This window comes from Meleagris gallopavo, chromosome 5 (assembly GCF_000146605.3).
Source record: "Meleagris gallopavo isolate NT-WF06-2002-E0010 breed Aviagen turkey brand Nicholas breeding stock chromosome 5, Turkey_5.1, whole genome shotgun sequence".
Taxonomy (NCBI): domain Eukaryota; kingdom Metazoa; phylum Chordata; class Aves; order Galliformes; family Phasianidae; genus Meleagris; species Meleagris gallopavo.
This window is the reverse complement of record NC_015015.2, coordinates 85,183-109,713: the sequence shown is the minus strand read 5'-3', so window position 1 is coordinate 109,713 and position 24,531 is coordinate 85,183. Positions and strand designations below refer to the sequence as shown.

Genomic DNA, 24,531 nt, shown 5'->3' with positions numbered 1-24,531 from the left:
CAGCAGAGAATAAATCATAACTGCAGCTTTTTATTTCAGATACACTTATGAATCCATTAAGCGTACCTACACTTGTTTTCATTTTTAGAGGGGATTAATTAATATGAGGGTAAGAGGAAAAAAGAGTGGGGAGAACAGTCAATGTTTTGACCTGGAGAGGAGGAAGTTATCAAAAATTAACAGAGTTGTAATGAATTTATAATCTTCAATTGACTTTGCAGTTGTGGAAGTTGGTGTCTACAAAATGTTTTATTATCTATGTTGAAGCTGCTAAAAGAAGCCGTGCAAGAGGTTGAAGACACATGCTTGGACTTCTAACATAAAAATGTACACTCAGGCATAGAATTTGTAAATATATCTCGACGTATATAGAGAGAGAGAACCTTACACAATACTGATTAATATCTATAGACTTTTTTCAGTGTGCTTTTTCTTTTTTTCTATATTCAAACTCTAAAACATCAAAGCACAGCGTTTGGTTTTAGTGTTCTTCCAAAACAGTTAAATCACTTCGAATAATCAGTTTGCCACATCACTGCTGTTCCGTCCTGAGCTTCCAGTTAAATGCTTAGAAATACAAGAAAGCAGGCTGTGAATACGTAGAAAGAGAAACCCGCTGTCTAAAATCTGATTGAGTGTCACTAGCTCTTTCTCTTGAGATGTTTCATCAAGAGAATGGCGTAAGTCATCACTGACTGATTTACAGCCATTTTCCTTAAAAAAGCATGACGCATTCTTCCAACTTTTGGGTTAAGAAAGGCATTCAGAAGTTCTTACAACTAATTTGCAACCAAGATCTGTTTCTATTGGTTCATTTCTCCTTGACTTGGGAAATCTACAGTACTAGAAATAAATGGAAAACTCTCAAGTTATGTAAGCTCTACGACGGCAAATTGGAAATGCATAATTTCTTTTTAAATACAGGAATTTGAATCCCCTACACAGACCTTCTTATAAATATACTATAGAAGTTTTTTCTTTTCTTTTTACAAATGAAAATGCAATTATTCTACATCCCATATAAATTTATTTAATAATCGCTCCCTGGAAATTAGAATTTATTATCTGATCCATTAGTAGTGAAATTAAAATGCTTCCTTAGAAACGTTTCCCACTCCTGTGCTCGTTCTTATGTAAAGGAAGGAAACATAGGAAATAACAGACAACCTTCCTTAAATTTGCATTACAGAATTGTTGCATTTCACCTAACTATAAAAATATCTTCAGTTGATTTAATTTCACAGTACTTGCAAGGTAGACTATGTTGGTCTTTATCAGTAATTAATGTGCCTGCCTGTTCGCTGTCATCCCTGTATTCCCATCTTGGTTTTAGATAGCCCTGTCGCAAGCAGAGTTTGCGTGCTCTTGCTTCCAGGAGCAATGATGTTGCACCAAATCTGTGTATTATATTCATGCAAATTTTGTTCAGAAACAAGCAGTACAAGGAGTTCTGAAAATCCAAGACTTGGGTTTTCTTGGTGTCCTTTTGAAGTGGACCTTCTCTTTTATTTATTTATTTATTTATTTTACAGATTACTACTTTTACTCTATATGTGTGCATGTGAGTCTCACTGCTTTAATGAGAGTTGAGTGAGTCGTCCACATCTTTGCAGCCTGAGTCCTGTTGGTTGTAGTCCTAGAGAATTCATGAGGAAAATGCTGTAAATGCTCCTGGAGAATGTGTGCAGGTTTTTGCACATACTGCTTTTGGGGGATGTTGTCTCGGGTTACCTCATTAGACACAGTGTAACTCATAACATTAATTTCTTAAATAAATCCTATGTGACATCCAGATCTACATTTCAGAATGAAATTCCAGGGGAAGCAAGTGCTTGTTATATATGAGCTAGCACAGAGTTGATTCACATCTTTCTCTGCTTATTTGGCTCTTTTGACAAAAGTAAATAAATAAATAAGAGGGTACTTTGTAGAATCACGTTCAGTTTTGCAGTGCCTTCAGAAGAAATGTCGCTTGGTCTCAGCACTTTTGCAGCAATGTTGATAGAAGGCAGATAGAAAGATTCGTCAGCACTGAACAAATAAGGAGAAAGCCTCCTGTGTTCCATAGGTACTCAGTTCTTTTAAATTCTTCCCTTTCGTAAGTTAATTATGTGATTGCTGCATACTTAAGAGCTGAAAAGAACATATCTATAATGAGCAGAATCCAAATAGATTCTTAATGCATCTTTTTTAGCTCTCCCTGTATCTGTGGGTGCTTACTGAGATCACTTACAATAGATTACTGCTACTTTTTAAAGCACTTTGCCTCCCTCCATAATTGATGTATTAGTATGTCCCCTAAGCGTGTTTTCTTGTTCATCTTCACTCCATTAAGATTAAGCAGAATGGCCATTAGGTCATAAAGAAAGAAAATATTCACTTCACTGCTTACTGTGAAAAAGCTGCTATTATCTGTCAAATAAAAAGATTAACTTTGCCTTCAGGTACGTTTTTAATGGCCTTTTAAATATGGGCCTGAACCACTGTAACAGTAATAGATGAAGAACTTTCTTCATCAGGGGGAGGTATCTTAATTAGGTGTCAGCCCCAGAATTTTTTGTTCAGCTCATGCTCTTAGCCATGAGATTTTTCTCCATGGTTATCTGATTTCATGACACAGTTGTAATGCAGGTTAAAATTAGGCAGCCAATTTGTACTTTATTACTTGCTGTAGACTTTTTAATAGGTTTTAATTAAAATGTCAAAGATCATATTCTCTGTATATTGCCTGTTCAAATAAGAATTCAGAAATGAGTTTGTAAAGATCTGAAATAATCCAGTTTTCAGTCTGTGAGCATAAACTACATTTCCAATTAAATATTTAATAATGAAACAGACCTCAAATTTCTCTGTTAGAAATTCAGGCTTGCAGAACAGGATCCAAAGTCAGTGTTCACAGATGATCAGGAAAGTGTCAATATTTGGTGGTTCTCATTTATGTTGACAGTGAGTTTTGCCCTGATACTGCTGAAAGTCTGGCTATTGTTCATAACTGTAATTATAAGCTTTGGGATATTCTCGTCTCTGTTTTATTAGTTTTCCTAATGATGTTACTAACTTCTTTAACACTTGAGATCTCCAAGGGAAAAATTACTTTTCCCTAGAAGTCTTGTGTTCTATGATGGTATTCTATGCTTTTACGTAATAAGGTGAGCAAAATTACATGATATCCCTTATCTAATAGCTAGTTTTCAGTGAAGTACTCACAGAAAGATTAAAGGAAATAGTTTCAGTTTTATAATCAGAAATAAATCTTAGCAGATGTTGCAAGAAGTTCAGGTATCTTATTTTAATAACTAGTATATGTTTTATTAGTTCATGATGAAGGCTTTTCTGAAGTCAGAAACTTAGCACTTAAGTTAACAGTTGTTTTGCTTGCTGGCTATGATACCTTCCTGAGCACAGGCCTACACATCAGCTATGCATGCTGAGCTGATCTTGGCTGCACTGCCTAGTCCCAGCCTGGTAGGGAAGGAAGAAACGAGCTCCATCCTGCTTCACGTGGTATTTTGACACTTCCATCTGCAGTTCAGTGTGCCTTGTCATTTGGTTGGGACACAGCCCCTTTAATGCTTACAGGAAATGTAAATTTTTCTTTTTACCAATTTTTCTTGCGTGAAAGTATTCTTACTGGCAAGTCTCTCACTTATTATGTAAAGCAGGTAATTAGCTGATTATTTGTGCTCCACTTAACAAAGCAATTGGAAATGTATCACACTTGGCAGTGTAGTAGAACAGACTTTAGAAGAGGGCAGCTTACTCAGAAGATGCTTCTCCAGTGTTATTTTCAGTACCCTGGAAGTGATTCTTGCCCTTTGCTGGTGGGTAGGTCCAGCAGGTCCCATTGTGAGTGACTGATGCATTTCTTTTTTTGCTCTGGAAAATCATAATTTGCCTGGCCTAAGCTTGCAACTGTAGAGAGAGCATCCTGCTCTTGGCCAAAGGCTGTGACAGGACAAGCTGCAGTAATTACTCATGATCACCTCAGCTGAGCCCTACTGCAGACAAGGGCTTGGAATTAAGTTAAAAACATAAAACGGAAATTATTTGCTCCTTTGTCAGTTATCTATCAGCCTATTTGCAGTGTAGTAGCCAAGCAATTTATCTATTTGTTGTGCAGAGTAGAGGCAGTTAGTTCCTTATTAGATTCAGGCTTGCCTTTATTTTCATCCCATCTTTCCTTCTAATCTTCCTGTAATTGCACTGAAAAACAGTTTAGTGAACTTCATATCAACCTTTTCTGAAATTGTTTTCCAGGCTTCTCTTAACAAGCGCCTATGCTTCAACCTGTCCCAGACTGTATGCCATTACTTTGTCGATTCTTCTGCACTTAATTTTACGACCGTTCAGAGTTTATAGGCTACGTATCCTTTTCTTTCAATAGCTGTTCAAAATTTAGTGAAGGAATTTAGTTGCTGGCCTTTTATTCATCAATAATGTTTTATGGGAAAACCTTTTACGCCACCTGCTGCTCCTCCCCCCTTCCTTTTACTTTGTAGAAGGTGCAATAAATAAGTTTGCAAGTCCCTTTTCAGGTTTTTTTAATGCATTAATCTCTTTTCAAAGTCTGTTTCAGGAAGAATAGGCTTTGGTTCAATTCCTATATATATATATTAATTTTTTTTAATTTAACTTTTATTACTTTTTTTTTTAGGGAGAGTGGGGGGGCTGTCTATGATGGGAAAGGAAATTGTGCTGTACAGAAATGTTAAATTTACCAGGAAATTTTTCAAAGTCATATTTATTGCTAGTCTGTTTTAACTGTCCAGATACTATTTCCCTAACTTTTTCTCAAACTCAGTTACTTGAAAGAAAAACAAAACTAGCAATACAAAAAAAGATCCTCAGCAAGTAACAGTTAATTTCATTGTTTTTCCTATCTATGTGATCTAGGTCTGTTATCCCACTGATAAAGCAGGAAAAAAAAAATCTTAGCCAAAAATATTAGAGTTTTGTAATCCTGTAAAAATTTCATTTTCGGTAGCACAAGCGATTGGTTCTTGTCCACATAAGGCAATGCTGCTTGAAGGCACCCCTATGGGCAGACTTGAATCTGAAAGAAAAATGTCTGGAATAAGGATGATTGAGAAAAGCATTAGCCTTCTTATGTGAATGGAGCCCACGATTTTGTTTTGTTCTGTTTTTCTAACCTTCCGTTGCTGGCATGTAATAATGCAAGTTCTTATGGCTATTTCAGTTAGTCAGTATGCCTGGTTGCTGCCACTGGTTTTCCTCTTAGAAGAGTTTGCTAAATCCCTATATGACTTACCAAAGACCCAAGTTGTCCTAAAGAATTTAGAAGAATTAAAATACAGAAAAATAAAGAAAAAAGGATGGTAGCTGCTCTGGGATAAGGCAGTAGTTGTCTTGCACCAGGCTGAGTCCTTGCTGTTCACGTTGTTGCTCTTACTAGTCATTTATGCCCCTTGAATCTTAGATATCCTTTGGTAAAAGAGAGGTTGCTGGTACGCTCTTCTTTCATTACGGTGCTGGGAGAAGAAATTAGAATATATTTGTGTAGTACATGCCAGTGAAGTATTGAAGTTGTGCAGTAAAAATGCAGTGAGAGGAACTGGCTTAAAAGTTGTTCGTGCAGTTTGCATAACAGGTGATGTAATCCCTTGATGTCACCGTCAAGACACAAATTATTTTCCCACAGTTACGTCTAGTAGTGTTTTCTTTTCAAAGAAGTTCCTTAGACTAAATGACGAAAGAAGAAGATGGTGTTCCACCGTAAAACAAAGTCTGTGTCAAAAGGCCATTACCTTGACCAGTGTCTTTGAATGGTGATTTTGATTGTAGATGACTTTTAGTGTTGCTTTACTCTTTAATTATGAAAGAAAGCAAAAAGAGCTGTATTTAAAGCTTAATTTGCACAGGAACTTAATGAGTAAGTTTTAGTGAGAATGTTCTCTAGCAAGGTAGGATAGGCACATAGAAAATATTTTTAGTCTCTTCTTTGTTTCCTTTTGTTTTTCCTGGATTGCAGAAAAGTAGCTTGACAACTGTTTGAGGCAGAAAACTGGGAGTTGCAATCCCTTGATTCTGGTAGCGTTGTTGCATCCTGTAGCGCTGGGCACTTCAGTCTGTCCTTTGGTGCTTGTGATATACAGCAAATTTCCTGTAATGGTAAGCGGAAAATGTATGCATATGTTGTGACGGTTAATGTTGTAAGTATTTTTGTAAAGCACTTGTAAAACAGTGCTTTTGATTTTCAAGAAAGGAAATGTTTGTGTTATTACTTCATTTGTATCAGTTTGTGAGGCACGAGAAAATAAGATGTGTTCCAAGCTGTGGGATAATTCTGCTTCCCTCTGTGGCTGCTGGAAAGAGAATTCGTCACAGCTCCTTGTGGTTGGTTGACAGCCATTAAATAAGCATTGGTTACCATTCTGCTTGATGGCCCTATAGATAGATGACACACACCCCACTGTTACCAAAGCAGTTTCTCTTTGCAAGAGATAAAAATAATACAACGCACCATGTGCTTAAAAGCAGTGACCCCCCCCCCCAACCATTTCAATAACCATGTAATCAGCAAGCATCAGATCCTTTCTAAAGAAGTGGTACCCTACTCCCCAAGCCATGTGAAGTGTTCAGGAGATGCATCTTTGTTCCTTTTAACTGGTGAAAAATTCAGTCTTCTTCCTTAGATGACTGACTTCCTACAAAAACAGGAAAGAAAAGCTGGTGCCCTTCTGGCTCTGATAGCATGATATTCATAACTTAGCGCTAAGTAGGTAATAACAAAATAGATTGGAATAATTATTATTAACATGCACTTCTCTGAGTGGATGTAGTGTTTGTAAATTAACTGAAAACACTTGCAAATCTACATAACTAATTGCCCACGATTCTACTACTTTCAACTTATTCTACTAAATGTTTAGCAAATGTTTTATAAGGCCTTAGATGAAATTTTGTAAAATCCGTGATGCTATTTTAATGTTGCTTGTATTGTCTTTATTTGGACAGTGTCTTAGCCCTTTGCCCCATTTATTTCAGACCTTGATCAATGAAGGAAGGTTTTGGTTTAAATAGATTGAGATGTGAAAAAGATGCTGCATCTGACGTTCAAGGGATGTCTCGTAGGGGAGGGATGGCTGAATTCATGCTCCTGTCTCAGAACACAGGTACTACAAGGTAATTCTAGATACAATCCATACGTAGTTCTCCCCTTATCTTGTGGCTTCTTCATCCTCTGATTTAACAGTAATAAGTAGTCTTCAAGGTAGCTCTGCTAGGATGTGGGCATCAAACAGATCTGTGCCCTTTCTTTTGCTTGGGGCTAGCTCAGCCCTCCCAGTATGCTTGGGTATTTTATCTCTGTTAAATTACGAGTGTTCTAAATCCCTTTGAAAGCGTTGTGATAGTACTAGCTCAGCAGCACTTAGGTGTTACGGCAACAATGCCTAGCTGTGATGGGCAGATAAGAAGCTTGACAGCTTCTCCCATCAGTATCAGCTCAGTCAGCTCCACATACATCTGTTTTCTGTCTGTGGTTTCCTCCAGCCTGGCTGAACTTAGGTAAAACCTGTAATGAGGTGGTCCATGGGAGCACCAGTGCTTAGGAAGAACCTTGATTGATGTTTCAGCAGCAGAGATGGGAAGTGGGAATCAGGTCTTCAGAATAAATTCTGGATTATGTTGGGTTCTTCTTGGCTAATCTGAGACTCTGGAATTTCATGAAGTCTGGATCTCAGGTTTTGCTCCCGTGTGGCAGGAGCGTTTCCCTGAGGATGTGTTTTATCCCTCCTCTCTTTGTGTTGCACAAAGGGCTTCTGGTGCCAGCTGGTAGACTTGGGATTTATTGGTAATGTATCCCATCAGCATTGTTCAGGCGGTTAATGACTACAGGAAATGCCTACTACATCAGGCTGGGGAAGGTGCTTCATTTGGCATCAGGGTCTATGCAACAGAAATGGTACCAGAAAGCCTCATTTAGAGCTAGAAAGGTCTGGAGTACTCTACCATAATCTGTCATGCCTGGAAACAAAAAAAAATGCACACCAATCTATTAGGGTAACCTTGTGGCTTTAAGAAGTGGGAATGCTAGTGCATGCTGAAATGACCTTTCAACCTGTCTTCCACCATGCTAATAACTAGGAGAAAGCCCAAATATTTTGTCAGGATTGACTCCAATCAGGATGAGCTTGGGAGTTTTTTCCCTTTGCTATGAGGCCGAACCACCAGTGTGGTACTAGATGATCTTTCAGGTCCCTTCCAGTCCAACCCATTCTAGGATTCTGTGGCTTCCCCTAAGACCAGACAAGGAAGAAACTAACATGGGTAGGGATAACAGCACCAACAGCATGGTCACTAAGGCACATTTCTTTATTTTTTTTAAGGTCCCCATCTAGTGCTGCAATTGGAGCAGCCGCTTGTGGGGTGAGGGAGAGAGTCCTGGGGATTGCTGTCGATCCTTTTAGGGAGATGCCGGGACCCTGCAGGCAAGTGGTTCCTGCCCTGGGCAAAGTGACGTGCTGCTCTGCTGCCTGGCCTGACATCTTATGCAGCTCTTTCTGAGGCAGCAGAGGGGCAGCAGGGTGGTGCCCGGAGGCACAGCAGAAGGGTTGGAACTAGATGACATTTAAGATCCCTTCCAGACGAAGCTATTCTGTCTTCAGTGCCTATGAGAAAGGCTGCCACATGTTGATGAGATCATCACTTTAACGGCAGCCGTTTATCTCAGAGTGCTCTCTGGAGGTAAACACAGTGATCACTTCTGAAGTTAAAAGAATGATTGAGGCTGCCTATCCCCTTAATCCTTTTGTTCTGAGGTGGTTTGGTTCATCTGATCTATTTAAATGACAAAGTATGCGACAGACTGTTTCTTCAAGAATGCCCTTAATACCTATTTTAGCTTGATTTAGGATTCAATTTAGGATTCTATAGCAAAAGCAAAAAGGATTAAAAAAAACCAAACCTCTTTTTAAGCAAGATCAGGCTAGCTGGAGATATACAGGGGAAGAACCCACAACATTATTCTTCATGTTGTGATTGAGAAACGCAAAACTGACAAAAAGTTGTTTTGCAAGTGACAAAGAAACGAATAATGTCTCATCAAGAATGATACAGATGGCTGCAGTCAGTTTTCATGCTGGAAATGGTGCTGCTTTTTAGGTGGAGTAAGAGGGTTGCTAAGGAATAGACAGGCTGAGGCTTTTCACATTGAAAAATTGCTGAGTACCTGCGGGAGATTCTTATTAGAATGATTATAGATGAATTAAGAGATAGAGAGGAATTTACAGATAAATGAAATGATTATAAAATGTCAATAAGGGAAAGTCAAGAATGCAGTGTGAAAGAACTTTATCCAACCGTCCGTTCAGTCGAAGCACTGGTGATAAATTTTCTTACAGCTCTTCTGATTGCTTTGAACGTAGCTGCACTCAGTGCTGGCCTTTGTTTTAGCAAAATCCTGCCTCTTGGTATGGAAGTCGCACCTGACGTCCATTCTGTGCAGCTCTTGGATGTTGTCCCACTCCTGTGTAGGATCTGGTGCGGTGTGAGCTGGGTTCAGCTTTCCTCCTTGCGCAGCCTGGGCTGGGGCCTCCCCAGGGAAGCTTACCTGTGCATTTAAGGCACAGATTGCCGGAGGGGCACAAAGCAGGAGTGATGGTAAAAGCTGGTCTGAGGCTTTTGGTGCCTTTGCACAAAAGAGAAGACGTGTACTATCATACAATGGACAGGAGAGGCAATGAAAGGAAAGGAGTACAATAGAAAGGAATGTGACAGAGAGTGCCAGGCGCTGTGGTTCCAGCTCCTGTTTGGCTGGAATACTGGCTTCGCTGTGTTGTCATCCTCTTTGAATACTCTCTGGTCAGATCAGATTTTTCTTTTAATTTTAAGAACATACATGTGAGATTATAAGGCTTTTGGGGGCATCACTCTACTTCTGTGTGTGACCAGTCTAATGTGTTAAAATACTGAGGTTTACGGAATCAGTTTTAAAATGGGATTTATAAGACCAGGAAGAAAAAGAGATATAGAAGAACTGGAACTTTCCTCTTTCTGTAGGTGGTATCTGTACTTATTTTTGCATGCATTATGGTTATGTTTCCAATTACTGTGCTACAATGAGAAGACCGGAAATTGTTTAAGCAAATATTAAAAGTCACCGACTTCTTGAGGCCTTAAGTCCAAACCTGACAGCCATCTTTATTTTCTGATGGCTTTTTTTTGGTGATGATAGACCCCGGGTACTGCCTTGCTGATTGTTAAACCCAAGCTTTGGTCCTGTGCTCATGGCAAAGTGTTTAGAGTAAAATATGACTAGAAAATAGGCTATGTGAAATCAGGCATGCCTCCTGCTGCATCCAAGAGTATTCATATCTTCAGTACACTGTGGATTCTTCCTTATATTTGTCAATTTTTTATTCTCTATAGAATATATATTGCTGTATTTTGCTTATTATGATATTATAAAACCTGGGCACCATGAGAAATCCTGAAATCTTGTTGAACGGCATACCTGTGTCAGATGATTGCCCAGTCTCACTAAACAACATGAGATTTATGGTACATCTGGTACCAGCTTTTACCTCTTGGATCGACATGGATTTCTCTACTGCGCTAAAATTAATAAAGCAGATTAGTGAGCATCTGATCTCATTAATAAGATGAGTGAGATCTAATTGTTGAGGCATCAATTTGAACAGCAACAGAAGTTTTCCTATTTTCCTTGCGCCCTCTGAAGAATGAACATTGACTCTGAAGAAAGCTTTTGTTAACTCTTGTTAACTTTTGTTAACAGTAAATACCAATAACATTGCTATTTATCTAAAAAAATGCAGAATGGCATAATTATGAATGCTAAACATTAATGTTGCAGCTCAGCATTTTAATAAAAACTTCCAATTTCTTTGGTCAGCAGGTTTAGGTCATATTATAACTCTCAGATATATCAGTATTACTTGTCAAGGTTTAATATCCACTAGTGGTTATATTAAACTCTCCACTAGATTGTTGAGTCTAAGGCCAAATTTTCAGTCAGTGCGAAAATACAGCTTGAACGAATTGCTGAAGTAATGCGGATTGATATCAGCCCAGTGATATCAGTGATTACATTCAGTGTGTTGATGATAATTCAAAGTATGCCTTTTAATTCTTGTATGTATTATAATTTATTTTTCTTAGCTTTCTTAATTTTCCATTGTCATTGACGTGAGTGAAGATCCTCTGGTTTACAGCTGTTTTGTGTCCTATATCCTAAGTATGCTATAGTTCTGGCATGCATGGTATTGATGTGTTTTTTTCCCCTCAGTCGAACAAAATTCTTGTCGTCCTAGCCTTATTGTCTTCATTCTAATCAGGGATTGTCTGAGAATGTACGTACAATATTCTATTTTCATTATATCAGCACCTTCTATAGACTCTAAAACTTAGCTTTAAGTTAGGCATTCCATCACCTAGTCATACCCTGGAGAGTTCATAGTGAATTCAGATACCAGGTTTCTCAGTGCAGCATTTAATATCTGTAAACTCTGTATCAGTCCCATTTATTCTTACATGCTTTAATAAATACTGATTTTTCTTCATCATTATGATGGGACTGAATGAATGAGCATAGAAGTTGCAATATTGTATGTTAGGCATTGGAGGATTTCTTCTTTTATTAATCGCTCTAGGTAAAAGAATTAAATAAAGAAGATCAAGACTCAATTAAGACTTAACCAAATTCTAAAGATGGAAGTCCGTATAACTCACTAACTGAACTGAAAATATAAAGCTGTAATTGTACTAAGTTGGGAAGAAGAAACTGCTAATGCTTGTGCTCTTGGAATATTTATTCCAGTAAAAAGAGGTGTAAAATAGTAGGAAAATAATGTAGCACAATTATATGCTACTAATAGGTCTCTTCCAACCTTGAGATTCTCTGATTCTATGATAATAGGTTAGGATTTCTGATAGAAGAAATAATACTGGAAAAATTTGAAGAGGTAAAGTATTTGGTGTAGTAATTTGTAAGAGTTTAAAATGATTAGATGAACTAGAATTAATAACATTCTTATCATGAGGCAATTCAACAGTGCTATTACCAAATAATAAGCAAGATATCAATGATATTGTATATTTCGTATGTATTTTATATATTGTCAAGGGGTATATTAGGCAACCTAGAAATTGATTTATGTATGAGTTGTAAGGAGGAAACAGCTAATAAAATGTTACCAGCATGAGATGAACTTTGAGCAAGTGAATATTTAGTAGCAAAATTGCTGAGATTTGTATGTTTAATATGTTGTAAAGCAGGTGTTTCATTATGCTACTATCAGTAACAAATTATTTTAGGCCTGAAGAAAAAATAATTGAATACATTTTCATTATTTTTCAAATTGAATGTAATATTTTAATAATTGAGAAGAGTTTAATGAGAAAGGAAAAGGAAAATGTCTTGTATAGAGAAGAGAGAGGAGAATCTTGCAAAGGTTTATTTGACATCCTAGTCCACTTCATCTTGATACATCATTGCAATTTTTAAATGAGGAAAAACGTGTAAAAGCAAGTTCACCTACTGCAATGAATCAAAGAGATGTGCTAGTAAGAAGGACAAAAATAATTATAGCATTGTATCTGAAGAATTGCCGGTCTTTGAATTTTTATTAAAGGACAGGTTTCTTTTTCTTTTTCTTTTTTTTTTTTTTTTGAAGTGAAATGCCACCCAGTGACCAATAGGCTTCTATGTTACCATGGCAATAGTACATTTTGAGGTCATACAAAGGGACAGTTCTGTGAACTGTTCAACAATTCTTGCACTGCTTCTTTTAAGTGAACAATAGCTCTGATCCTTAAGGTAAAGAAGATTCGTCTTTAGTCTGAGTTCAGGAAGCTTATTTGAAGAGCCTTATCCCATCAGAGGTATCTTGACTGAATGGTTATTTTTCAGCTACATCCAATTGTTTTGTTAGTGCCAAGGAAGCTTCTCTGGGTTTCCATGAAGAAAAATGCCAGCAGTGTCATAAAGCAGCTCAGATGTGCCTAACGCGTACTGACAGAACAAAGAAGCTTTAAACTCTGCATGATAATGAAAATGTGTTGTATTTAAATAAAATCTCTCTATGATGTTTTGGATGCTTCTGCACCGTTCAAAGTGTCTGATGCTTCTTTCTGTGGAATTCCCATACCTCTTCCCTAGTTCATGCACATCTCAGTCAATCCTGCACCCTAAAATCTTTGCAGTTAATTTTCTTTCCTGGTAATCCTTCTATCTACTCCCCAGCACACCACCTCTGTTTCTCTAGCAGCTCAGTGAGGAGATTGCTTATGCGCTGTTCTGAACCTTTGGAGAGAAGCAAATGCAGCGTGCCTACCTAATGACCATTACCTTGGATGCAGCATAAAGCAAGAGGATAAATGGGACCAAAAGGCTCACTGGTGAGACACGTGAGTCTTGTTCTGGCCATGGGCAAGCCATTTGCAGGCCTCATTCTGGCCATAGGTGAGTCATATTCCAGCCACATACCTTGTGACAAGTTCTTTGAGAGCTGTTTGTTTCAGGAAACAGGACTAAATATAAGCTGTGTCAGCTTACAAGGTGGCCCTGATGAGACATCAGCAAGCTGCTCCTCAGAGGCCCTGTGGGCTTTTCGCTGCGTGGAGTTTTGGATGTGACCGGCCCCCCTGAAACTCTTGTGTGGAGGCTTGTAGTCAGGGATTGATGCTTCCATCTTCAAATGAGCTTTGAAAATATCTATTTACTCATTCTCTTTAAATAGTGTAGCTGATATGGAACAGTGCTGTTTGACTTCATATGAGCAAACCAGGTGATATAAAACGTTTGAAGAAAACAACACAGCTTCACAAGGAAATGAAGTTTTCCAACGGCATCTAGTCCACTAGCTATACTCACTGAGTGTGAGTGCTCAGAAGTGATACTCTAACACCCACCTGATGCTGTAGTTCTGTCCTAATCCAGTTTTTTGCTCTGTCTTGTGGGTTTTACCTCCAGGTGCAGAAGCAGGGTGTTTTACAGTTGCAGGGGTTAATGCAAGTTTTCCTGATGTCCCTTTGTGATTTGTTGCATTTTCTCGTGCTGGTCTGAAGAAGGTAGCACATCTTCATTCCTATGACAGCCAGCAGTGTCATAGTGTAAGTGCCAGCAGACTGGGGAGAGAGCTTGAGCTTATCTGGCAATACCTTTGGGGGAGCATTGCCTCTGTGAAATCCTTCTTGGCTGTCAAAGGAGCTGAAACGTTTTCCTCCTCCCTTCTCAATTCACTTTTCAATCTCAATAGCTTATTGGAATGACAGGGTATCAAAACGCCTGGAAAACTAATACCATACATCAAGCACCTGTGTATTGCAGAGGTCTGACAGTGCTAACAGAAGAGATGGATTTTATATAATCTATGTCTCCTGAAAAGAATAGAAGAAAAAATGTTATAGACTTGACCTGTTGATCCCATTGAAACAGTCTGAGTTTTGTCTGGATGACTTGACAGAACTGGATGCCCTGCATGCTGTTCAATTCAGTATTTATAAGCAGAAATGCCCCATGTTCAAGAGTTGTTATGACCATCCCCATTAAATATAAAGGAAATCCTGAGAACCCTGGTCGTATTTCTTAGAGCTTTTTTTTTTTACTCCAGTTTCTAGTCTTGTTTCAGGAATTAGTGTTTCATAACCACGTTGCCTCTGACATGTCGATAAGCTGGATATCTGGAAACATGAAGATGATTTCTCTCCCCTTCCCAGTCGGCACTGAAATTTAGAAGAGTTCTCATTTTCCTATTTTCTATGTTCAGTGGAAAAGAATTATCCAGCGTTTCTTTAACTCTGCCCACCAACTTTGTACTTATTAATAACTACAACCTCATAACCTCTGGAGCAGGCAGCAAGGTGTATGTGCTGCCTGCTGTAGGCTGGGCTGCTGCTTAGAAGCCCTCTTTTCTCTGTTCCTTCTCTTGGAGTGGAGAAGGGCAGCCTTTCAGCATGTCCTAGGGAGATCTGATGGCTGCGATGTGAAAAGAGAGGGGCTGAGCAGGGCAGGAGCTTGGGAAAAGGCCATGAGTACCAGGCTTTTCCTCCAGCAACAGGGATTCGAGTGAATGCACAGATGTGTTTTTAGGAGGATCGAGTTGTTCAAGCATCCTTTCGCATAACACATCTTCTAGCAGTGGGAAAGCCCAGCTTGAAGCAGTTTGTTTCAACATTGTGTCAGTGTGAGGGTAGCTGGGAATTCAGTACTGCAGGTGGTAAGAACAGATCCCCTTCCCACCCCCAAATTGCTACACCCTAGGAACAGCAAATGCTGAAAATGTATGAATGATCTGGATGTATGTCTAAGTGTTCAGGAGTAACACACTTGTCTATCAAAGATCCTTGTGCTGAATTGAAGCAGAAACATATGTATCGTGGCTGTGAGCAAAGAAGTTTGGGGAACTGCTGAATTATGTATTTTCTGGTGAAAATGCTACTTAGTACTAGAGCTTATGAAAGATGTGAACACAAAGAATCTACATAAAATTTACTACAGGGGGAGTGTGATGTAGCATGCTGAGCATGTGTTGGAAATAACTATTTGCTCATGCAGTGTAAAAGTTAATCAAACTGATACATAACAGTCATTCAGTATATCAAAATAGATTTTTCTACTTCCTGCTGAGAAAGCTTCTTGTTAACTTGGTTGTTGGGCTGAGTTTAGGAAATAGGGCCAGGAGAGATTTGGAAGAATTTATGCTTTTTGGTGTTTGCTATGCAGAGTAGCAATTGCATAGAGATAGAAAGGACTGTTAGTTAATCACAGAGAATATAAGTACTATTTTGGAAGGAAGAAACTTGGGAGAATTCTTCTGTGTGATCTGTTGCATTTGGGATGCTTTGTGCAGCCTGGCTCTGTGTCATGTCTGATGGTCGCTAACCCATACCCACTGTGGCTGGTGCAGCACTCAGGTGTGATACATGGGCCGTGCTAGCCCCGAGCGTTCTGTGCTCCTCAGGGCTGTGCCATCACCAGTATTACTGCTGAAATTATATTTGGAAAGGCATGAACAGTGCATTGGTGCAGTAAAATCAAAAGCAGTGCATTTTCCTCTTGGACAATTAAAGCATAATAAATTATCATGTGAGGATTTACTGAGCATTGGCAACTCTTAGTAATCTCTTTCTTGTTTCAGTAACCACAAGAATTTAAGGACTGGCATTAATTAAAGTACTTCTGGATACTGAGTACAGTACTAATAGGTTTATTTTTCTTCTTTGCTGTTTGTGCTTTGCTTTTTACAGGCTAATGTGATATATATTACTCCTTTCTCCTTTACTATATATAACTTCTTAAGTAATTTGCAGAACACTGTAAACAATTTATGCATAGTAAGTGCATTGCCCAAGGTCTTGTAGAGAAATATTAGAAAGACGGAATTGCCATATTTTTGTAGGAATGTATCAAGCCATAATGGCTTTTTTTTTGTTTTTTGTAGATTTCAGAGTTCATTTTGCAAGGTTGCTTACAATTTATTGCTTTGAAAAAACAGGAAATTTTCTCCAGAAGGTGCCAGACTGATAAATGCAGTTTTTCCGTGTGTGCCACCAAATTCATGCATGAGGTCTGCCCTGGGCCAGAGGCTTCCCCGAGCTCTATGATAAACAACAGCCTTTCCTAACACTAAGCAAATGCTGTGATTGACTCAGTTTGCTTCAGTCCTCTGAAAGAACAATGAAAAATGGCGGAGGGAAGAGGAGAGAATTTAGACATCTCCTCCTGTCAGGGCCACATGCTGATCTGCTAGTGTTTTAGAGAGCTGCTTGCCTAGCTAGCTATTATTTTCAAGTACATCTCATTCTTGCTGTGCACTTGTAGTTTTGTTTTTGTCTTTTGGAGAGGTGGTGGGGATTCTTCTGCACGTAGGGCCTGGAGCTATTTCAATGCATGAATTGAGGAATGCCAATATAAAATACTGAGCTTACTGTATCCAGACAGTAACTGTCAAAGCCAGAGAAGAATTTCTGTTGTCCCTAAATAAACAGCAATCTGTTATAACAAACAGACCAACGCAGCTTCCCTGCAGAGGCAGTTTTCAGTGTGCTGCAGACTAGAAACATGTCTGTGTCTATTTGAACACACGTGCACATACATATAGATTTATATACATGATATGCAAATAATCTCTCTTTGTTTGGAATATATGGCTTCCTATTACAGATGTGAAGATTTTGTGATTTATTACTTCCTTACTTCAGAGCGCACCAAGTTGGACCTAGATAATGTTTGGAAGGAGAACTCCCAGCTCTTAGCAACAAGTTCAGTGGAACAAATGAGGAACATCATTAAGTAATTCATCCTAGAGTGTTACTGAACAAAGAGGAGGTAAATGACCTAGTTTATTCTTTCCAAAGAATTAGGAGCATAGTGCTTCACTGATAATATTGTTCAGTTTTTAAACTTGCAATGTGCATTAAAGTACTACAATTTAATCATGTTACTGAAGCCTTGCTTTTTAAAACTGATACTCAGAAAACTGTACATGTTCATTCCAGTCTCATGTACTTAATCAGCAGCTACTGAAACAAGAGAAAGTAGGTATTATGTTCTATATTTATTGCAAAGTAAGAAGAAAATTGGATCAGTTTTCTGAAAAATTGTAATAATCTTTTATTTTTCTAAATGGTCGAGTATTCTCCATTAGATTATGCATTTCATACAAGTATATTTTAGGGTCAGGGAAAAATAAGTTTTGATCTTACAAAACAATGCTTTTTTAAAAAATAACTTAGATAATGCTATTTATGTGATAAAGCCCTGTTCCAGCTATTTTTAAGGGGAAGAAGAAAGTAATGCTATGTTTACAAACAAATTATGTTATGAATTGCAAGCTAGAAGCCTCCTGTGGACCAGGTTTACTGAAACAAGAAATACTGTAATGAAACTGGATGGAAACCTGAGGAGGATGTATAGCAAGTGCCCTTTTGTTAGTGAATACGAACATACAAACACACAACTTTCTAAATGCAAACTGAAAACGCGTGCTAAGCTTTAAAACTCACCTGAACCTTATTCGGATCGTTAGCATCATCTCTTAGTGTCATCGCACAAAATGGCAGTAGTATTGCACTTCACTAACAATTGTATTGCTATATGAGACAAGGTAAAATCTGTCTCATTTTCCAAAGTAGCTTTGCAGTGTTAACTGCAAAGGAGCAATAAAAAATAGTTTATTGCACAAATGCCACTCTGAACACAACCAACAGAATAGAAAAATGGACCTGTTTTCTCTATATATATGTATTTAAACAAACAAACTAAATCTGATCATAAATGGAAAAACATTGTGTTAGCTCCTGTAGACCGCGTTGTTTCCTAGTAAGACCTTAGATTTTTGGTCATTCTAGGTTCAATAAGTACCACTCTTTCGTTTGTTGACATACAGGTGTGAGAAGGGGGAAATCAATTGCAGTAACCTATTTTTTTTCCTCCTGCTTGTATAACTCCTTTCAGTGTTCTTTCCACCTACAAAATAAAATCTTTTCTTTTGGCCAACTTTACAGAATGTCCAATGTGTGTGTACATCTCAGTATAGCAGATCTTGTAAGTGCTTTCAAAACGTTGTTGATCTCGAGGCCTGAAAATACACATCAGCCATTTAGTTAAAAATGCAGGTCTGAGCTTGCAATTTGCATAAAAATGTTTTCAGAATTGGCATAATTTGCTTCTGCAGCATATCTTCCTTGTACTCTCTGTTTTGTACGCCTACTGAGATCCTGTACTGCAATTGCTGCCATATGGGAAAGCAAGTTTAATTTTACAGTGGAAATCCAATGATGGATAATCACATTGCTTGTCTAGAAACAGATACGCATTAAGAGTAAAAATTATCCTATTAGGTCTATCAAGCAAATCTCAGATAAGCAGCAGTGATTATGATTTATCTGAGATTATCTACAGCTCTGTTCATATTATCCCCCTAGATGCGTCGAGGCTAAGTACATTTTCATGAACTTACCATCCTTCCTGGCCTGGGGCCAGGGAATTAAAAGAAAAAAGGGGAGCAGGAGAAAAGGCTGGAAATTCAAACCCCTGCATTCGGTTTCAGCTTTCCTGCTCTGAAGCAGGGTGAGATTAGGTTAAGGCAGGCGAATGTGGGAAGTAGCTGAAGTTAAGAGCAAAAGCTTTAGGTTTAAATGGGGAATAGGTGCTGGAGGGCCAGTTGGAGGGGCCCTGGGCAGCGTGAGCTGGTAGAGCTGGAGGCACGCAGGGAGCAGCGGGTGGCTCTCGGCAGATGGAGCTGTGCGGGACTGCTGGGAGGCGGGCGGACGGAGGGCTGTTAATGTGAGCTGACACGCCGCGCACGTGTCCTCGCTCGTGGAGCAATTGCACGATAAACACCAGCGCTCCGGGAGATCCCGGGAACGCTCCCTGCAGAATTCATCCTGTATCTTTTCAAAATCAACCTGGCAACTTGTGACAGGTACAGTCTAACAGCCATATGTCTCTTGCCTAATTACAGGAAAAGTTACCGCATGCCTAAAATTAGTCGGAGAAATAGACTCTCCGTGTAGAGATGCTTAGCAGCACAGACATAAAACAGTGGATAACCGGAGAGAGCAGGCTCTTAATCAGCATTGCGTGAAATGTGTGAGCGCCTGCAGTGTGTGCCAACGAAGCAGGGCTACATCGCTGCTCTTTTGCAGAACTAAGGAGCTTGTCCAAACGAGTTAGTGTCCGGCAGCCCTGCCAGGTTGCAAGCCTTCTGGCCCAGGTGCCTGGTGCTAACTGCATGCCCTATTCCTGCGTTCCTGAGCTGTGAGTTGGGTGCACATCCAGAAGCAAAGCGGCGTGCTGGCCCTGGAACCTTGCTCAAAACACATGCAACTGTTCAAGGAGATAAGCCATGGATCAGATAAAGGCAAGTAAAATAATTCTCCATAACCGAGCTGCTACCCAGTGGTGACAGCCATTCACGGAGTCTTCAAAGCAATTTTTCTTTTTCCTTTGGTTTTTCTCTCATTATATGTATAATTGAACGTAGTATTACATGCCTTCCCCTCTTCTGAACTTCTACACGTGCAGGCAAGCAGCAGGTCTTACATGTGCTTATGTCAGAATAACTTTAGAAGATCTTTTCATTTTCAAGTGTGTCGATGAGTTGACTTAGATTCTGATAAAATTCAGGAGTTCAGATGAGACCTAACAGTTCTCTGTGGAAATGTGCTTTCCTTTATCACGGTCAAAGCTGGAGAAAAAGTATCTACGTAAGCATGTCTGTCCCTGGGGTAGTGATTTGTGCAGTAGAGTATTTTGATGAACTTTTCCCTCCAGAGCCACGAGCCCAGAATCTGGGTCAATTGAGTCCATATTCTTCATTCCTAATTTTAACCATGTCACTAAGACACCTACATCTGGAGAGATGTTTCTGATGCCAAATAGAACGGCATTAGAAAACAGGCATATCCTGGAATAGTTCACGTGTTGAATAACAGGAATAATTTACGTCTTAAAGGGAAAATGACAGTTTAAGGAAACATTCGGTTAGAATCTTATTCTTTCTTTGTAAGAAGGTCTGATCAGAAAATATATAAGGCTATGGCTTTTCTGTGAGGAAAGTGCTTCAGGTTTTTAAGATGGATTGCGTCACATGAGAAGAAACATGTTGTATCTGTTATCTTCTTTGTTAGAGCTCTTAATAACCTCTTCTGACTTTTCTGCATTGTAAAGATGTGCGGCCACTCAGTGTGTGGACCTACGTGAACATTTAGTACAGCCTGGATGCATTTTATTGCTTAATAGTGCATTCTGCAATTTCCAGTAGCCAAATTTGGAGCAGTAAAGGCTTTTACTGCCTGAAAATAAAAGCACAATCTAGAGGCTGCTACTTTTCTGCAAACGTTTAAAAAAAACAAAAACCTAATCTTTCAAGTGAGCTCCAAGTTACTTATCAGCTGCTAATTTCCACTCAGTAAGAAATTAAGTTCTCTTCGTTGTTTTCCTCTGACACCTGTTTGTAATTTAAGCTTTGGATCATCATTAACAAGTACTGCCCTAGGCCTTTTGGAAATCATTAAAAACTATTAAAAAATCTGTAAATGTAGTACATTATAGACATGGGAAATTGAGTGGGAGTGCTTCAGAGTACTTGTGGAGTAATGACAACAGTTCAGCAATGTTGACAGTGAAAAATCAGATAATTTTCTGCCATTTCTATGTATGCTGCCTCCTGTTTCCCAAATATTGTGCTTTTAGTCTTTTCAAGTTTAAAATCTGTTTGGTTTTGTCTGTTTTTTTTCTGGCTTTGGAATTATTCAGCTTACATCTAGAGAGAAATTGAGATAGCAAATTGTGTTGTTTTTCTTTTTCTTTTCTTTTTTTGTTTTCCATTTAATTGGAGCACCCATCCTCTTGCTAGATTGGAACCTACATCAGTTCCTGATCAGGAATGTAGCCTTTGAAGTCTCTGCCCATGGCCAGCCCTTTCATAGCAGGCTGGAGTCCCGTCTGCACTGCTCTGCAGAGGTTTCTGGCCTGTGGTGGAGCAGGGTTCTTTGATGTGCTGCAGAAGTGCACAGGCAGAGTGCTCAGTCCTTGGGCTGGGTGACGTCTGTGGTGTTGAAGAGCTGTTCTCTTATAAGTCTTAAGTATGATCAGTTCTAGTTTGTGTATTGTAGCATATTGGAAATTAAAAGCAATACGTGCTAAAAGGCATCTTAAAAATATATTACCTAACATAATACTCAAGTTTTCTCTGATGTTTATTTTGAAAGTGACTTTTAAAAAATTTATATTGAAGGCATTGTTTTAGGTTCTGCTTTGTGCGAATAACAAAGGTAAAATGTGGGCTTTGCACTTTAGTGCTTGCTTTGTCTCACTGTTTTACCTTTTTACCTTTTAGCTGTAGACACTTACTTGCACAGTGGACTTAAAAGCTGTGCAGGAGACTGAATCCCATATGAACTTTCGTACAACTTTCTCTTTTTTGAACTCAGTGTTATTTTTCTCCTTGTCCTCAGACTGGCCTGTGTTAATTACTGAAACGTTAGCATATGGGGAGCAGGAAGGGTGGCAGCTGATGCTAATGTTTCACAAACATCAGCAGCAACAACAAAAGGAAAGAAGATAGAGAATAACTAGAGAATATGTTTTATTTCTCTCCTCGAACTGTGGCTGTTTCCAGCCATTTCTTAGAGTGAGAGTACAGTCAGGCTTGAAGCTGTTTTGGCCTGTAGGTTCCAACCAGTCCATTCATCTCCAGCTTGACAAGGTAGCATGATAACAATTATATTAAGCCGCAAAGGGAAAAGCCACGAGGTAAATTGTCTTTTCCTTCTCTTCTTCATTCTTGTTTTCCCCTAACCATGTTAGAGGTGACATTGCACAAAGTTTGATGGAGTTTGTAATTCTCAGCGTGGAAGGATAAATGAGAGCCGAGTTACAGTTGAGGATAATATGCTAGTGTGATTCCACCGTTGGTTCCTGCAGCTCAGAAACAGCAAAAATACAGATATTAAGATTGTGTTAATGAGCTGCAACCACCAGTCCACACCCCACTATGCAAAAACTGAAATAATACTAGTGACAATATTGTATCTGTTAGCAGGCCTGTTTTAGGACTGTATTTCCCGGGTTCCTTCCCCCTTAATCTAACATCATTTATTGTGAAACCCCTTCCCACCTGAACAACTTCAGAGTTGTGGATTTTGAATTAGGATCTTCTCAAGCAAACCCAACTTGTTGAAGAGAAGAAAATGTAGGCTGCTGTTATGTAACAAAGGTAACTCCTGCCACATTTATTTCAACTTATCCTTTTTTTGTTTGGGTTTGTTTTGTATTCTTGTTTTTCCTAACCGATGCACAGTGTTTTGCTATTCAGAGTAAATGTAACCCATTTGCATTTTGCTGCTGTAGTTGAAAGCTTAAATTTGATATGGATTTTGGGCTGAGTTTTATATTGAAATGAGTTTGTTTGTTGTTAACTTTCCATGGTGTGTAATGATGTGTGAATGTGTGCATAAGCGTTTCAGTTAGGAAATCAGAATGCAGGATGTAAGCAGTGTTTGCTTTAGCTGCATAAACAAGGCTTAACAGTGTGCTTCCTTCTATGCTCTGATTTGCTTAAATGTACTCTCTGCTCTCTGCTGCTCCACGAGGGTTTCCTAACATTTGTTCCTGGTTTCGGTTGCTCCTTTAAAAACTAAAAAAATAAGAAATCCATCAGCCTAAATCTTCCATCCACATTGTAATTTGAAACTAACCAGCTACTTTTATAGTGTGCAGCTGACATCTGTTAAGTATTTACTTCTTTTTCTAGTAAATCTGGTAAGGTATGCCTTATTCCTTCTTGGGTTACTTCACAGGAGGCATCTTTAAAGATTTGATAGGTATTGACAGATTCAGGAAACATATCTTTTGTAGCAGCTGTGTACTAACAAGGATGATATTGTGCAAATCTTTTGTGGGCAAGCATCCAATTATGTGGCAGTTTTGAGTGAATAACATAGCATGAGAATAGGTTCACCTGTAAGGAACTGACCAGTGGAAAAAACAAAACGTTTATCTGTGCTCCATAATAGATTTGTGGCAGAGCTGAAGGCCCTGAGGGATCTTTAGATCTTTCCATGATATGAGTCACCCATGCTTCTGCTTGACTAAAGCACGGTCTCTGGCTAGGAGGACATTCAGTCTTAACTTGGCAACAAAGCCTGGGGAACACATTGTGTTTTTTATGGGAGGTTACTTAAGTGATTAATAGCTGGTGGACTGTTAGAAATGTGCACAGTTTCCCTATATTTGCTGAAAGAACTGCACCTAAAAATGCTGCAGTGACTGACACTGTTCTTAAGTCAGACCTAGAAGGCAGTACGTGCTCAGTTCTTCTTTCAGGCTTTCAGGATTGTGCATAAACAATACTTCAATTTTGTATAAGATTTTATTTAAAACTATCTAGAATTGTCCACTAAATTCTTGCTGATGTTAAGAGAGATTCAATTATGAAAATTTGGCTGTAACAACTAGTTTTCTCCTACTATATCTGAAAAGTTTTCTTCCATAGTAATTTTGAAAACTTGTGTTTGAACTCTAACACTTTGTCTCAACAAGAACTCAGTTCACCCCTAGCAGAAAAGAAGGGAAAGGCCAGGAAGATGAGTGTGGTTAAAAATTGGGACCCAGTTCTTGAGAAGTTTGTGTGAAGCAAAATGAAATAGTTTAAAAGAAAGAAAAAGATTGGCTAACCATGAAAGATTAGCTGGTGCAAACAAAATTTACAACAAAGGACAGTAAGAAGGGAACTGAAGTATTTATGGTTTATAAATGTTTGTTTGTTTGCTTTAAAAAAGTTGATTCTTTCTGCAAAAAAACTCTGAGACGGGTAAAAGTAGACTGTTCAAACAGTGAATGATAAAAATTTCTGCATTGATCTTCCCTACAGGCACGATAAAGACAGCAACCTGACGTGTATTATTTGCAAGTATTTTAAAAGAAACCTTATATGAAGTATAATGTGCTGGAGAGATAAGACCGAATTGATTTGTCCACATTACAGTAAGGCATCATGCCTGAATGCAGTCATTTCTGAGGAAGGTTACAAATAAAATGACGGG

At 38.7% G+C, this 24,531-nt stretch overlaps 1 protein-coding gene and 1 long non-coding RNA gene across 2 annotated transcripts in view; both read left to right on the top strand.

Annotated features, from left to right (window-relative positions):
* SPON1 (spondin 1) overlaps positions 1 to 24,531 on the top strand; it is a 195,920-nt gene that overhangs the window by 98,165 nt on the left and 73,224 nt on the right. The window lies entirely within an intron of this gene.
* On the top strand, positions 12,702 to 13,067 carry LOC109367607. The gene is made up of 2 exons (XR_002114811.1): positions 12,702 to 12,796; positions 12,890 to 13,067. It is a non-coding gene; the product is annotated as an uncharacterized LOC109367607 (long non-coding RNA).